Below are 16784 nucleotides of genomic sequence, written 5' to 3'. Positions count from 1 at the left end.
AGCTGTGAGTATGTGGTCAGTTAGGCAGGAAACACAAAGAGAAAAAGACTAGAGTGAAGGGAAAAGAAGTTCTGAACATATGGACCTTCACTCCATGTTCCAATACTATAAATGAAATTTGTCAAGATCTCACAGTATTTTGTAATTAAAGGCCCCATTTTCTGGCTGTTGAGAGTTATTATCTAGTTTATACTGTGGCCAGGCAGTATTACAATAGAATATAAGATGCTTAGGTTGAACTTGGTCTCAGTAACCTAAGGTTTTGTATTGTTTAAGTAGGCACCCTAGGGGGGTGGCTATTGAGGGAAAAGAGTGTCTCATGCCCATGTTGCCAATGTAAGAGAAGAAAGGGGTTTCCTTAGAGTTGTGTGTTTCCCAACTTAAAAGGAACCAGGCAAAGGTTTCCTCTAGGACTGGGCATCCCCAAGCTTGAAAGGAACCAGATAGCTCAAAATGGTCTCTCAAAGAGAAGCCAGCATCCCAGGTTCAATCTAGAGACTAAGCACACCCTCATCGAGAGGGATTGCCAGAGTTGTGTCAGAACCCAGTGCTGGGGTTTTTAGAAATTGATAATATCTGGTGACTGGGATAGGAAATAAATGGTGACAAGGGTGGGCAAGTTGGAACCATAACTGTAAGCCCAAAATGAAGAACCAAGAAATCCAAGGATGGGGTGATTTACCTTACTCCTCACATGCAAAGGAATGGGCAAAAATGCACAAGGCCCTGTGGAGATTGGAGGAATAGAATTAAACAGGGAGAGCCTATTGAAGTTACTCTTTGTCTAAAAAGCATTCCATTAGAAAAAAACAGAAGAAATGGTTGGAGTGTGTCAAAGAGGATGGGCTTTGTTAATGGCATACAGAAAAATGGGTGAGCAGAGAAACCAAGCAATTTCTGAAAAGATTGCTTGTGAAAAGGAATTGGCAAAGCTGCAGAATCAAAACTTTATTTTGGAAAATCAGTTTGTAATTATTAGTCAATAGCTGAAAAAATGCATGTGGCCCAATATAAATATAAGATGAGATGAAGTAAAATAACAAAAAGAAAATACTTATGGTAATTGACACTGCCACTACTTATTGGGACCCTGATATGTGGGATGGTGATGTGAGGGATGAGATAGATGATGATGATGAAGATGATGAAAAAGATGGGAATATTTTAGGTGAAAAGGTTTGTCAGAAAGAAAAGAATGAATATCCTCCAGAAATAGGAGCTTGCACAATACAAAGGCAAAAAGAAGAGAAACAGGGCAATCAGATTACTTTCAAAAGCACTGTAGAAGATTATACTCAAAAAGAAATAACTGACATTCTTAGGCACTTTACTCAGGAAATTGGGTGAGCCATTAATTGCCTGCATGGTCAGAATTAACCATGCTAAGGCAGGGGCTGGAGGAGTGGTGCTGGACTATGCCAATTGCATGAAATTTGTAGGAATTAGCACTAATTCCTTCATACAGACTGCTTTTCAGGAGTTTAGTCAGCAGACTAGAGAAAGTGCTAACTTATTGGCATTGGCTGCATAAAGTGTAATAAACAATACCCTACTGACACTATGTGGCCACAAAGTGATTGACCCCGGTACACGTTGTGAGATGCTATGCAGAAATTGAAAGAGGAAGTTATGAAGTCAGCAATTGTATTAGGAGAAGCTTACATATACTACCTCCTCTCTGTCAATGCTTCACAAAGAAAAGCTATCATTAAGACAGCACCTCTAGCACATAAACACTTGATAATCACTTTATTGTTAGGAGGAACAGGTAATTCACTTAACAACATCTTAGATAAAATGGCAGAGCTGGGAAACATGGGAGACTGGAATATAAGAGGAGAGACCAAAAGATAAAATGAGAGTCAGTTCCTCAATACCAGTAACAGGATTTCCTGCTGAGACATGTTCCAAGCCTGCTGGAAGATAGTATCAGCCAAGAAAGTATTAATGGTTTGCCAAATAATGAGATAAAGAGAATATATGAAGAAAAATGTAAACCAATTTATAATCATAAAATGAATACTGTTAATGCTCCTACTCCTGGCAAGGCAGAAGACCTGCATCCAGCTCCCTCAGTAACTCTGTACCCTAATTTAGCCCCTTTATTTCAGACAAACAGATTAGGCCAAACCCCACTATCTGTGACTCCAAATTTGTGGCTCCCGTTTGGTTTTATATTTCATATTTTTGAATTGGGGAAGCTGTTTAATATTGAAAAAATCCTTGCGTGCAAGTTTTATCCTCACAGTTTTTCTTTAGTTTTAAGTTAAAAAAATCTGTTAACTTTGAAAAAACTCCTGTCTTGATATGTGCCATTAATTCTTCCTAAAAAATTGTATATTGATATTTCAAATATGCATTAACAAAAGCATTTTGTATACTTGACATTATTTTGACAAATTTGATTTTGATGGTAATTGTATGTGGTAAAATGTTTGCTTGAAGTAATGGCTTAAGTATGAAGGATATAAAGGATGTGCTTTTTTTTTTTTTTTAAAGGAAAGACAGAGAGAAGGAAGGAAGGATAGAAGGAAGGAAGAGAGGAAGAAAGGGAAACATCTTTTAAACATTTTCTTGTTTTATTGTATTTTGTTTCTCCGTTTTCGTTACATGGGCTGGGGCCGGGAATCGAACCGAGGTCCTCCGGCATAGCAGGCAAGCACTTTGCCCGCTGAGCCACCGCGGCCCGCCCAAAGGATGTGCTTTTATTAAAAGGATAAAGAGAATAGTTTTGCCCTAAAATAAAATAAATGGCTGTTGCAGAATGAGGAAAATGTAAGACAAAGCTTGAATAGATATAGTAAGTTGCTGAAGGTTTGTGGAAAAGAAAATTATGGTCAAAATCAAGAAAGATTTAATAGGTCTATCTGTAAAATTTTTGAAAACCTTAATATCAAATAATATACTGATGCAAGACTAAAATTTAATTTTCTCTCTGTTAAAGTGACATAGTTTTTTTGGACTATTAGTCTGTTTTAGTGGAAAGTTATAAAAGTCTTTTCTAAGTAATCAGTGTAAAAAGCAGAGAGTCTATGTTTTATCAAAATAACTTCTTGTACTTTATGTTAATTTGATCATATCCTTGGCTGTGTAAGAAAAATGAATCTTCTCACTGTTTGTAAAAATCTAACTTTTTTCTCAGCTTTAGTTAAAGTAAGGAACCAAGTACTGTTTCAAACCTGATAACTTTTAACATTTTGCTTTCTCAAAGTCAAACTTTAAAAGATATCTTTTTATTCCAAACAGTGGCACAAACATTGTTCTTTAACTTTGTAAGAATGAAGTGCTAAAAGTAAAGTTCATTTAATATGCTTTAAATTGCATAAAAATGTTTAAAGAATGTTATAAAAATTAAGACATTTCTAACCTTCTGTCAGTAACTTATCTTTCTTACATAATATTAGACAACAGTTTAATAATTTGTTTAACCAAATCTTCTCAGTTTTTCTCACAGAAATAAAATAACAGAAGAGCATCAAAAACAACATGTAGTTCAGTAAATCAGTGATTTCCTCTGCAAAAGATAAAAGTTTAAAAACAGTCATGGCAAAAGGGCAATAATCAACTAGCAGAATTGAAGGCAAGGTCAAACCACGGTGCACAAAAAGGAGGGGAATGTCATCTATTCACAGATTCATGGGCAGTGGCCAATGGATTAACTAATTGGATGCTTACCTGGAAATAGAATAATTAAGAAATACATGGAAGAAAATTATGGGGAAAAATTATGGAAAGAAAAAATGGGAAATTGTTCAATGTACTAATGTATCTGTTTTTCCTGTAGATGCCCACTAGACCTTAAATTCACCTGAATGTGAGTATAATGCTACCACAGATGCCTTGGCAGAAGTTCCTGTGAGTGTATTACTGAAGAAGACTCTGTGTATGCACAATGGGTGCATCAGAAACCTAAACATTTAAGCACACAAAGCACAGGTGGGCACAAGCCAGAGGGATTGATTTACCTTTTTCTATTTTAAATAAAATTAAAAATTAATGTGAAATTTGTAGAAAAGGTACTTTACAAACAATACCAATATTGTATTTGGAATTGGCAAGAGGAACACTCCATGCTCAAATATGGGAAATTGATTCAATACATATGCACTTTTGCAGACACCTTCTCTGGAGTGCTTGTTGCCTGTGCATACCAATGTGTGACCCAGAAGAAATACTTGTAAAACCTTAGATATTATTACATTGTATTATGGACCCCCTTTACAAATCCAAAGTGACATTGGTCACTTTAAAGGCAATTAATGATTATTCTTTATAAAAAGGAAACTAGGAAAAGCTAAATCATGCTCCTAATGTAGCAATTCATGCAGGAGGATATGGCTCCATATATCAAAATTAACTCTAAAGTCTGAATAAAAAAACACAATCAAGACAGGCCAAGGGCCCTTGAAATATTAGCAGATGGAAAATAATAATACAATGATAATGACCTATGCTGAAAAGAATGAATTAAAAATATTGCCTATTAATCGACTTTTTCTTTATAAATAAGTATGTTATAGTATTCACCATCTTCAGCTGAATGACTGACTAATAGTCTGGCATTGTGGGCTCATACTTTTGCCTGAGTGCATTACGTCTCTTACTGCTGGATCTGTGCTGAATTCCCAACTGATGCAGCTGAAGAACTGTGGTAAATAGCACTGGCCATTGAACAGAACTGGACTTGGCTAAATCTTAGAACTGCTCAAAAAGGAACTTGTTCATTTAATGTTATGTAAATGTAATGCTATGTAAATGTAAATGTTAACATTTTATGTATTATATATAAATTCCAGATAATTAAAATTCAGTTGAAAATGCTTTATAAGAAATAGATGAGGCAGTAAAAGTCATACACACTCTTTCCCAAGATCCTTTGCAGTTATGGTGAATGTGTTTTACCAGCACTTGGTTTGATATTAATAACATTGGCTGGTATAATAACATTGGCTTTGATACTACTTTGCTATTTATTCTCTTGCTTTTGTACTCTTTGTCAAACATTTAATGGGAAACTCTACAAAGTGCAGGCCACTACTTAAAGTTTCATGTACTCTGCTTAATATATTGATCCAAGAATATTGATCTGAGAATATTATGCCATGGCAGAAGAATTGAAGAATACTGTACTGGTTGGGTGATGTTTACTGTACCAGACTAGGTGGTTTGATTTATTAATCTGAGGATATTATACCATGGAAGAAGAATACTGTACTGGCTGGGTGATATTTCTTTTCTAGCCCCAAACCAGGTGGCTTAATCTTTTAATACTCTTGTTGTACTGGCTAAATAATATTCAAATCGTGAATCCTGGATAAAATATTTTAATGCTTTGTCCTGTATTTAAATAAGAATATATTGATAAACTAAATTTACCCCCCAAATGACCATGACTTACATCATGAACAGATCAGACTCTAAGGGCCGAATGTAAGGAAAAGATAAATTTGTAGAGTCTGTTCTGTTTAACTGATATTGCTATTGTGTGACCTTGGTAAGAAACAGTTGAAATGTGCACTCTAGCTGGGAGACTAGCTATCCTCCTGGAAGGAGGTGTACTTTGATAAAGACATCTAGTTCCCAAGAAACTCCTCCTGGTCCCCAGCCAGTTCCCAGTGGACCAAACTGGACCTGGTCATGTAAACTAATTGGAACCCAGCCACTATTGTGTTAAGACATCATAAAAACTACATGCAAGCAGCTAGAGAGAGAAAGAAAATATTGTGAGAGGGGAATCTCATGAGAGAGGAGAATCTTTTGAGAAAGAGAGAACATCTCATCAGAATCTTATCCAGGAAAAGAATGCCTTGCTGTTAATTTTTAGTAAGGAGACTTGGAATGCTGCTTCTGAGACTTTCCAACACTTCTCTTCAGGTGTTTGTGCCATCGTATGTGGTGATGTAACTATGCCTTATTTTTTAAAGCTCTTTTAATTACTTTCTTCTAATTATTTTCTTTAATTACTTTCCTAATAAAATCTGTTTTTATATCACTGAAGTCTGTGTTGTCTTAGAATCTCAGCCTATAAATTAAATGACCACAAATATCATGTTGCCTTGTTCAGGGTCCTGGTTTCAGCACCATTTGAAAGGCAAACTCACCAAGAATGAGGCAAGAGCAAAGGAATTCAGGCAAAGGTTTTATTTCAGGAAGAAACAGAACTGCCTGGGTAGTGTTTCAAGAGAGAAAGGACAACACCCAAGAGGCAGGGAATAAATTTTTTATGGTTTGGGTTTAGGGAGCACTGAAGTGGTGGGGAATAAGGTTTTTTATGGTTTTCAGAGTAGGGAGTTGGGAGCAGGGGTTAAGTAGGTTTTCATTTTTTGGTTTTTAGAAGCAAGAGGCTAATTTTGGGAGTTGGCAGCCTTCTATTGGTGAAGTTTAAAATTTAAATGCTGCCTTAGGCATGCAAAGTTGTAAATGCTGGAGGGTGGATATTCATTAAGGGGAATTTACTGCATGAATGCATCTGCCAGAGGGTGGAAGCTAAGTAATGGGAGATTATCACAGGAGGGCAAATGCTGAAGGGTGAAGGAGATGTGGGCTGGTGTGGATTGGGGTCCAAGAGGCTTTCTGAAATATTTGCCAAGTGTAGGTCACATCATGGGGGAAGGGGTCTTGTCCTCCAGGCCTAACAGTTGCTGACCCCAATATAAGATAACTGTAAAATGTTTTTATTTCAAAAAGTAGCTTCATTAATCAAGGGAGAAAGAGAGCAGGGTAGGTGATAGCCAGACTACAGTGAAGCCAAAACCCTGCTCTCAGGAACTTCAGATGTAAAAGCAAAACTAATCGTCCTCACCTGAGCTCTAGAACTAAGAAAAGGGAAAAGGCTAAATCTCTACACCAATTCCAAGTATGCTTTCCTAGTCTTGCATATGCATACAGCATTGTGAAAAGAGCAAGACTTTCTCACAAATGGTGGAAGGCCAATTATGTACCTCTAAGGGACACTCAATCTCAAACACCATGCCTTGCTGGCAGAAACAGCTGCAATTCATTGCTCTGTCCATCAAAGAGATAATTCTAACATCTCTTGAAGGAATAATTAGGCTGATGTAGCAGCTAAGGTTGAATTCTGATCAGTTGAGCCCCTCCTAACAGGCTGTTCCTGTAACCTTTAGCTTGCCACCTGCATCCTCTTATTCCCCAGTTGAGCAAGAACATGCTGCCCAGCTAGCTTCACTCTTGAACCTAAAGGATACTTGTTTCCTTCCCTCTTCCTCAATCTCTCTTGGTTAATGCTTATCCTAGCCCCACTCCTATCCTCTTGCAATTGTTTGGTCTTTGCATTTGTAAACTTCTCACCAACTTTATTTCTTCCAGATTAGAAGCTGATCACAACAAACTCCTCCCTGCCAAGAAGCTATGTTCCCATTCCCCATACTCAACCAGCCACCCTCAAAGGCATAGCCAGAGACTTCTATGTTCCCACAAGTAGGGCCTGCAACCCACTGGCAGCTTGAAGGAGTTACAGGAGATGGACTATCAGGCCAAATTTCCTCATGATTAAGGGGAGCTAGAATTCTGAAAGGGCAGTTGATGCAGGGTTAGAATTAGGGTGCTGGCTGGCTGATGAGCAGAGGGCAAATTCCAAGAAGCTATCAGGCAACAAGGAGAAAGATATCTCTGAGAAGAACAGCAACAAACAGCAACTGGGGAGCAATGGACCCCACCTGAGTGAGTATCTAAGATCTCAGCATCAACAGAAGAGGGACAATAGAGGAGACAATCAACAACACCAGAGTGAGTAGTTTGGGTTTGTTAATACTGCTGGAATGCAATATGCCAGAAATGGAATGGCTTTTAAAAAGGGAATTTATTGTCATAAGTTTACAGTTCTAAGGTCATAAAAATGTCAAAACTAAGACAGCCAGAGAAAGATACCTTGACTCAAGGAAGACCAATGTCTGTCACATGGGAAGACATTCCTTTTCCCTGGTTCTGTTGCTTCCAGCTTCTGATGCCAGAGGTTTCCTCTCTAAGTATCTGAGGGCCTTCACTTTCATTCCTCTAGGACACTATTCTGGGTTATGGCTTGTTTAGCATCTCATGTGAAGGCACATGGCAATGTCTGCTGGGCTGTGCATCTCCAAACATTTGTCTAGGCATCTGCTCTCTCTGTTGACACTTCAAGCATCTTAAAATGTCTCCATCTCTGTCAGCTCTGAGCTCTCTCCAAAATGTTTCCTCTTTTAAAGAACTCCAGTAAACTAATCAATACACACCTTAAATGGGAAGAGTCATATTTCCATCTATATTTTAGAACTGCACCTACTCTCTGAGACCAAAGGAAGAAAAGTTTATTTTCTCCAGAACTTAATTTTTCTGTAGCACATAATGTACCTCAAACTATTCACAGAGCTCATTTGAATAACTGAAACACAGGAAGCCCAGAATAAGAATGAAGGTATTTAATCCTGTATAACTGAATGTAATGTCTGATACATCCTAGAATATATTAAGCAGATAATCAAAAAGTATTGGCAAAGTCCCTTGAGAGATGGGAGGAAAAAAATGGTACTATTAAACTTATAATCAAGGAATCCCCTGAAATTGTGTCAAACATTAGGGATACCCAAATCAATAGGCCAAACCCATGATTTGAGACTTACTCTTGTGAAGCTTATGTAGGTAGTAGAGAAGTGTAGCCTACCTATACGTATGCCTAAGAGTTACTTCTGATGGACCTCTTTTGTTGCTCGGATATGGCCTCACTCTCTCTAAGCCAAACTCTATAAGTGAAATCATTGCCCGTCCTCCTACATGGGACATGACATCCAGGGGTGAAAGTCTCCCAGATGGTGTGGGAGATGACTCTCAGAGATGAGTCTTGTCCTGGCACCATGGGATGAACAATTCTATCCTGACCAAAGAGGCAAAAAGATGTGTGACTAAGAAAGTATCAGTGGCTGAGAGAGTTCAAATAGAGTCAAGAGGCTACACTGGAGGTCACTCTTATGCAAGCTTTTACATTAACTTGCCAACCCCAACCAAAACCATCCCAGCCAATCCTGAAGAACACCTAGGGCAATATATAAGATTCTACAAAAGTTCTATGCACTAGAGTACCTTTCCAGAAACCTACAACCTCCAGATGGGTTCCTGAACCAGATAAGTCCAGAAACCTAAAGGCCCAGCCTCTCCAGAACATCAGCTAGTTCCATTTCCCCACCCCATGTTATTGACAGCTCCTTTCAACATGAAAAAATTAGAAAGGGTGTAGCCCAAATGTCCCTGGTGGAGTTATACAGAGAAGGTAAGATTTAACAAATGAGTATGATTGCTGAATCATTATATTGATATTTCTTTTAGTCTCCAGTATCTTAGAGCAGCTAGAAGTAAAAGCTAAAATTGTGGAATTGTAACCCATACCAAACTCTGAAGTCTGTTCTACAACTAATTGTTGTGCTGTGTTTTGAAATTTATTGCTTTTTTGTACATATATTATTTTTTCATATGCAAAAAAGTCAATTGTGATGATTTAAAAAAAATATTTATTCCTTCTAGCCTCTTATATTCTGGATCAGCTAGAATGAAAAATCTGAGATGGTGGTATGGTAACCCATGACAAACTCTGGGATCTGTCATGTAACTACTTGTTGAAGAGTACTTTGAAATCTGTTGCTTTTTTCTTGCTTTGCTTTGCATATATGTTATATTATACAACAAAGAAATAAAAATATAAAGGACACACCCACAATTGGGTGTGTCACATCTCCATGGAAACAATCAAATAAAAAAATCCACCCAACAATATTAAATCAGGAATAGGACAAGGCTTTTCTGGGGTACATAACAATTACAAACCAGCACATGAGGCACCTATGATCAAGCACCTGTGGAGGAGGAAAAGGTGAAGGGTAGTAAAATAGTTCATAAAAATTACAAAAGGAACAAAAATCTATAAAAGCAGATTGCCTCACAGTGCGAGGTCCTCTCACCCCTCACCTCTTTGCAAGGGTGTCTTCATGTTCCTACTCTGCATGAGTACTTAATAAACTTCCTATCTGCTTACTCAACCTGTGCTATGCCCTTGAATTCTTTCTCATGGCATAGAAAAGAACCTAGAAGCCCAATGCCAGCAACATTCTCATGAAAATGGGTGTGAAAATATTTGAGTATCTTTTCAAATTATTTTGGACATATACCAAATTGGAAATGATGGTTCATATGGTAACTCTATATTTAACTCTATAAAGAATTGCCAAAATGTTTTCCATAGTGGCTGCATCATTTTTCATTGTCACAATGTATTAAAGTTCCTATTTCATTGAATCCTTGTCAACATTTATTATATTCTGTTTTTTAAATAATAGCTATCCCAGTGTGTGTGTAGTAATATCTCATTATAGTTTTAGTTTGCAGATCTCTAATGGCTAATGATTTGAAGATCATGACATGTTTTTATAAGCCATTTGTTATATCTTCTCTGAAGAATTTTTACTAATATCATTTGCTGATTTTATTGGGTTATTTTTCTTTGTGCTGTTCAATTGTAGGATTTATTGATGTATTCTGACTATTAAACCCTCAGATATATGGTTTCCAAATATTGTTTCCCATCCTGGATTTGTCTTTTCACTTTCCCAATAATGTTCTTTGATGAGCAAAAGTTTTTTGTTTTGATAAAGTCCAATTTACCTCTTCTTTGTGACTCATGTTTTTGGTGGAAAATTTAAGAATACATTGCCTAGTAAAAGGTCATGTAGATATGTTCCTATGTTTTCTTGTAAGAGTTTTTCCATGAGAATTTACATATTTATATATATATGTGTGTGTGTGTGTGTTGCTGAAAATTTTTTAATTAAGTTTTGTATATGGTAAGATGTAGGGGTCCAAATTAATTCTTTTTATATAGATTTTTCAGTTACCCAGCATCATTTGTTGAACAGACAATTATTTCTCACATTGACTGCTCATGGCCCACTTGTGGAAAATCAACTTGCCATAGATGTGAGAAGTTACTTCTGAACTCCCAATTTCATCCCATTGGCTCACTATCTTTCCCTTTCCTAATGTCACACTGTTAATTACTTACATTTTAGTACAATTTTGAAATTAAAAACTGTGGGTCCTCCAACTTTGTTCCTCATTTTCATGGGTATTTTGGATATTTGGGGCTCTTTACATTTCCATATGAATTTCGGGATCAGCTTTTCCCTTTCTGCAGAAAAAGCTACTAGAATTTTTATTGAGATTACATTGGATTTGTAGAAATATTAGCAGTGTTAAGTCTTCCAATATGTGAACATAGGAAGTGTTTCCATTTACTGAAGTCCTCTTTAATGTCTTTCAGCAATGTTCTGTCATTTCTGGTATAAAAGCCCTTGGTTAAATTTATTTCCAAGTATTTTATCCATTTATATTCTATTATAAATGGAATTTTTCTTAATTTCCTTTACAGATAATTGATTGCTAGTGATTAGAATCTTAACAGATTTTTACATATTTATCTTTTACCCTGCAATTTGCTGGATTGGTTTATTAGCCATGGTAGCTTTCTTGTGGGTGTTTTTGTTTGTTTGTTTGTTTATATATATTGAATCATGTCATCTTTCACCAGGGATTGTTTTACTTCTTCCTTTCCAATTTGGTTGGGGTTTTTTTTCTTGTCTTATTGCTCTGGCCAGGTCAATGTTCAATAAAACTGGTGATACTGCATATCTTGTTCTTTACCTGATAGGGAAAACTTTCAGTATTTCACCAGGTGACGTTAACTGCTTTCCACAAATTCCCTTTATTTATAAAGTTTCTTTCTATTCCTAGTTCTCTGAGTGTTTTTATCATGAAAGGTTGTTGACCTTTCCAAACTCCTTTCCTGCATCAACTGAAATGGTCATGTGGTATTTTCTTTCATTCTAATAATGGGGCACATTGCCTTATTTGATTTTTATTTTGAATCACCCTTCTATTTCTGGAATAAATTCTGCTTGGTCATGTTGGTTAATGCTTTTAATATATTTGTGTATTTCATTTGCTGTTATTTTGTTGAGGTTTGCATCTACATTCACAGGGGATATTTGTCTTAATTTTCTTTATTATGCTGTATTTATGTGGTTTTGGGATCATTGTAATGAACACTTCATAGAATAAGTTGGGAAGTATTTATACCTCTACTATTTTTGGAACACTTTGAGAAGGAGTGGTGTAACAGCCCAGGAATTTGGAACCCCCAGTCCCTTAGGGAAAAGAGCAGAGCCTTGAGCAAACAGCAGCTCTGTGTGACCATAAAATAGACATTGAAGGTCACTGAGCCTAATTGCTCTTGGTAATCAACTTTCACAAGACTCAGCTGAGACTTCTTTGTGGCCAGTTCTTGGAGCCCTGTCATACAAGGCACTCCCCTTCCTCTTGTTTCTTGTAGATCACTGACCACCATTTTCCTACTTCCTACCATTGGGAAAGAGCCACCTCTTATTAATAAGTCCCTCAAAAACATGAGAAATATTTTGCCTGTTGTGCTCTTTGGTTAAGCTGGGTTGGAAAATTTGGGTAGCCAGTCAGGAGACCAAAAAACCACCAGCCATAAAAGGCATTGAGTACTTGGAAAAGAGACTCCCCATGTGGAATCCCAGGATGGCCTGCAACATCCATGATGGGAGGTCTGGCCACACTCCTAGATGAATGAGGACCACTGGGGGAATAGGGAGATACTCATAACTCCCCAGCTGGACTAATAGCCCTCCATAAACAGGCTGCAAGACAGTTGGGATTTCATAAGAACAAGGAAAGCCACAGGCTGCTGCAGCTGTAGCCTGGCTACTTTTAGAGGCCATGTGATCAGCAGTGGAAGAGGCGCTGAGGGCTAAAGTGGCATTTCACTGCCTAGAGGAGGAACTTAAGTTAAAGAGGGATATGTGGATAGCTCAAGCAGAGTTTAAATATGCTTTGAATGAGAGTCTACACTAAGGAGATAAAAATTTGTGAATATTAGCATGTTGTTGCACTAGGGTAAGGGGGTATAAATTACCTAAAAGTCTCAAGTGAGATGTTTTCTAACTTCCCCGATTGGGATCCCAGTGTTTGGGACTCAGTGGATTTTCCTTCAGATGATGAGTCCCTATCTGACTGGGATCAGTAGGATGAAGGGTGAAAAAATTTTCACCCTCTGATCCAACATAAAGTTAAGTCAGAGCATGTCCCAACCAAACTGGGTCCCCACACAGATGGGGATGATGCCATTGGTGCAGCCCCAGGACCAGCCATGACCACTGAGTTAAAAAATACATATTATGGTGCAAGATTTTACTGCCTCTGAATTATAAGAGATTGAGACTCCATATAGGCAAAAAACAAGGAACTTGAATCAAATTGGCTACTCTGAATGTGGGATACCGGTGCTGATGGTATACTGCTCTCTTGATATGAGATATCTAAATTATCCTCTCTTTTTCTCATCTGTCTCTGTGTCAATGCATATGTTTATTAGCCTCTAAATGGAAAAATACTCACTGCTTAATTGGCTCATATTCAGTATAAGAAGGTGTGACCCAATGAGGTGGATTTGCCCCATCAAAACCCCTATTGGAACACCAATGACAAACTACAAGATGTATTAAGGGGCATAGGGATGAGGCATGCAATTAACACACTGGGTGCTGTCAGATTAGATAGTGTAATTTGCACCACAGGAATTAACGACATGATTCTGCATACTGCTCCCAAAAAGTGGTGCCCATTTTCAGCCCACCTATAGACAGCTCATCTCAAAGGTTACCCAAATGATTGCACACCTGGGAGAGACAGATTACCGAGGACAAAGGAGACCTAGCATTAGAGGTACAAGTTGCATTCTGAGGAGACATGGTGGTTCAAACCAGGTGTCACATAAACAAAAGTGGACATGCCTAATAGCTGCTGGAGCTAAAACTGAGGCTATTTATGGGCAGCCAAATGCAGTATTCTTTGAACTGTGGAGCAAGCTGCCAAAGGAGCAGAGGTTTATTAAGGCATTTCCAAAGGTTACTCTTTTACTATAAATTCTTTAGTATTCCCTTAAACAGCATCATCAAAGTCTGCTTTCTTGTCAACCCTGATGGACAGGCAAGTGGGTGGGGGTTCATGGAGTTCAGTATTGCAGGAGGACACAGTTTTTCTAAAAAACTATGCCACATTTCAGCTCTTTCTAGAGCTGATACCAAAGGCTGGTGGAAACTTGCTTTGTCTGTTGCCTTTGCCAAAAGCCTGACCAAAAGCCAATATCAGTACTAACTACATCTAATTCACAAGACACATCTGGATCCATCCCCCATAAATCCCATTTTTCTTTCTCAAAAGCAGCCTGCTAGGAGGTATCCCATTTCCAGAAATAGCTTTTCCTAATCAAAACATATATGGGTTTTAACATTTGGGCTAAGTGAGAAATGAAAGGTTTCCATTACCCCAACAATCTCAAGAGTTTGACAGGTTTATCCAAAGCCTTGCAATTTATCCAAATCAATTGCCCATCCCAGACTCACAGTGTGAAAGAACAATGGACCTAGGGCTTCTTTTAGTTCTGAAAAAGAATTACTGATTAATATGGCAATATAATGTGTTATACTTTACCACTTAGCTAAATTCTTTGCTATAAGACTGTGGCAGATGATTGGGCCAAATAAATAGCCTCATTGGAGCACAATGAAAATCCTTTTTCTTTTTCCCAGGTGAAGATGAAGAAGATGTGAACAGGGCCTGTTATATGTCCAGAACACTTACATCATTACTCAAAGACTCTATCCCATGATGTTTTTGTTTTTGACTGCATGAAACACCCTTCTAAACCAGACCCTTCTGGATAGTGCGACCCAGACTTGCATCTTCATGGACATCAGAAGAAAGGCTATGGGCTTTCTTACAACCCAAATCTCAGTGGGCACATACTTGGTGCTTCAGATGACCATACAATTTGCTTATGGGACATCAGTGCCATTCCAAAAGAAGGAAAAATGGTGGATACCAAGGCCATCTTCACAGAGCACACAACTGTAGTAGAAGATGTTTGCTGGCATATACTTCATGAGTCTCTGTTTGCATCAATTGCTGATTATCAGAAACTTATGATCTGGGATGCTCATTTGAACAGTATTTCCAAAGTAAGCCATTCACCTGATGCTCACAAGCTGAAGTGAACTACCTCTCTTTCAGTCTTCACAGTGAATTCACTCTTGCCACAGAGTCAGCTGACAAGACTGTTGCCTTGAGGAATCTCAGAACTCAAGTTGCATTCCTTTGAATCACATAAGGATGAAATATTCCAGGTTCAGTGGTCACATCACAATGAAACTATTTTGACTTCCAGTGGTACTGATCGTCAACTGAATGTCTGGGATTTAAGTAAAATTGGAGAGGAACAACCTCCATACAATGCAGAAGATAGGCCAACAGAGTTGTTTATGCATGGTGGTCACACTGCTAAGAGATATGATTCCTCCTGGAATCCAAGTGAAAGTAGGGTGATTTGTTCTGTATCAGAAGACAATATAATGCATGTTTGGCCAATACCAGAGAACATTTATAACGATGAAGATCCTGGAGGAAGTGTGAATCCAGAAGGGAAAGGATCTTAGTTATGTCTACACTTATGATTTTAAACTCCCCTCTTTTTTTCCTGAGATTGAGATTGATTTACCACTAATTTTGAGACACAGACTTTATTCAGCTATCCCTCTATTGTTCACCATCAACAGTGCTATTACCCCACACATTGGGTGTTTTCTAAATACTAACGGGGGTTTTGATTCATCAAAGCCACAAATTTATATTTAAATTTTCTTAGGGATTTTTCTAAAATCAAATCCAAGTCTGAAGTAGGCTCAGAAAGGGGAATATATATGTGTGTGGTCATTTTTATTCTTATGTTTTATTTCCAAGTTTTTCAGACTCACTTAAGGTTAGAGTGGATAAGGAGTAAAGCCATATTGGGTAGGCATATGAGCCATGAAGTATAATACTGGAAGATGTATTTATTCAGGAAATAGGGGAGAGATTCAAGTCATATAGATTTCTATTCTAAAATGGTCAAACCTGACTTTCTAGTATGTACATTTTCCTATGCTAACCAGCCTCCTCTCAGTCTCTTCAGTTAAATCAAAATTTTATTTTACGTATTCCTCATTCCCTATATATTTTTATTTATTAATGTATGTCTTGAGCTGTTTCATTTTATTTCTTTCCTTTCTCTGAAATGGTTGTTTCTTTTAAACCTGGGACCACCAAGTTGTAAAGATGTATCTTTTCCCCTGGTAGTTAGACCACAGATAGACTGCCCAGTTTAGTTTAGAAGAATGACTCAATAGCTGATATTTGTTCTTAATGTTAATTAAAAATATCCTGGATAAGAGTTTGCACTTTTTTAGGAGTTAGTCCTTGACAAAAAATTTGATACCATCTCCCTCTTGGGTGACCTGTTTCACCAGCAGGTCTGTTATTCTCCATGACTAACTGTATGCATGCTTATGATGGAATAAATTGTTTTTCTACATAATAAAACAACTGTGTGCTGCCTATAACACCTTACTGCAAGTTAAAGGACTAACTCAGAAATGCCCTGAGAAATTAAAGAGCAGCCATCCCTACAAGGGTGGATACAGGGCACTGCCATTAGGCCTTACTCTGGCAGGGCACAGTTGATCACATTAATGAAATGGAAGGCTTATCTGCTACAATGCACTATTTCAACAACAGCCCTTTAAGCACAAAGATGCAAAATATCTTAGGACCAGTTTCCTATGAAGAAGCAGTAGCCATGCAACCTAGTATGGATAATATATGGTAGAAAACTTGGACTATAAAAAGCAGCC

General features: G+C 37.7%; 1 long non-coding RNA gene across 1 annotated transcript; it reads left to right on the top strand.

Moving 5' to 3' along the window:
* Nucleotides 1–5721: 5721 nt before the first annotated feature.
* On the top strand, nt 5722–16438 carry LOC143654493 (uncharacterized). Its single transcript, XR_013161824.1, has 3 exons — nt 5722–5900; nt 7327–7746; nt 14649–16438. It is a non-coding gene; the product is annotated as an uncharacterized LOC143654493 (long non-coding RNA).
* Nucleotides 16439–16784: the final 346 nt, after the last annotated feature.

The sequence above is a fragment of the Tamandua tetradactyla genome, chromosome 13 (genome assembly GCF_023851605.1).
Source record: "Tamandua tetradactyla isolate mTamTet1 chromosome 13, mTamTet1.pri, whole genome shotgun sequence".
Lineage (NCBI taxonomy): Eukaryota > Metazoa > Chordata > Mammalia > Pilosa > Myrmecophagidae > Tamandua > Tamandua tetradactyla.
This window is presented reverse-complemented; position numbering and strand designations above follow the sequence as displayed.